A 974-nucleotide genomic window follows, 5' to 3' on the forward strand; every position below is an offset into this window, starting at 1 on the left:
GTTAGGCTATCTTCACAACATCCCATGTAATATGATAATAAAAGGGGAGATAACATAGTTGTCTTACACTCGCCACGTCAATCAAGTACATAAATAACATTACATCATCCAAACACTCATGGCCCGACTACGGCGCCAAAATAAAAGATAACCCAATATGCGACACGGTCCCGATCACCCCCAACTGGGCACCACTACTGATCATCAGGAAAGGAAACATAGTAACATTGAGAGTCTTCGTCGAACTCCCACTTGAGCTCAAGCGCGTCTCCTGGAGCGGAATCATCAGGCCCTGCATCTGGTGTAATAGTAATTTGTGAGCCACAGGGACTCAGCAATCTCGCACACTCGCGATCAAGACTATTTAAGCTTATAGGTAAGGCAGGGTAAATATAAGTGGAGTTGCAGCAAGCGACTAGCAAAATATGGTGGCTAACTTATTCGCAAAAGAGAGCGAGAAGAGGAGGCAAAGCGCGAGCGAGAAACTAGAGAGCAACCTGAGCAAACATTACTCCAACACCGTGTCCACTTCCCGGACTCCGCCGAGAAGAGGCCATCACGGTAACACACTCAGTTGATTCATTTTAATTAAGTTAAGGTTCAAGTTATCTACAACCGGACATTAAAAATTCCCATCTGCCCATAACCGCGGGCACGGCTTTTGAAAGTTCAAATCCCTGCAGGGGAGTCCCAACTTAGCCCATGACAAGCTCTCACGGCCAACAAAGGAATATACCTCCTCCCAAGACGTTCCGATCAGACTCGGTATCTCGGTTCTTCAAGACACTTCGACAGGTTAAAACAAGACCAACAACACCGCCCGAATGTGCCGACAAATCCCGATAGGAGCTGCACATATCTCTTTCTCAGGGCACACTCAGATTGTCCAAACTTCCGGTAGGCCAGCCCAGAGTTGCCCCTGGTGGCCACCGGCGGCTGACGAGTTGGACCAACACTCAGAGGAGCACTGGCCC

This window comes from Triticum aestivum, chromosome 2A, assembly GCF_018294505.1.
Source record: "Triticum aestivum cultivar Chinese Spring chromosome 2A, IWGSC CS RefSeq v2.1, whole genome shotgun sequence".
Taxonomy (NCBI): domain Eukaryota; kingdom Viridiplantae; phylum Streptophyta; class Magnoliopsida; order Poales; family Poaceae; genus Triticum; species Triticum aestivum.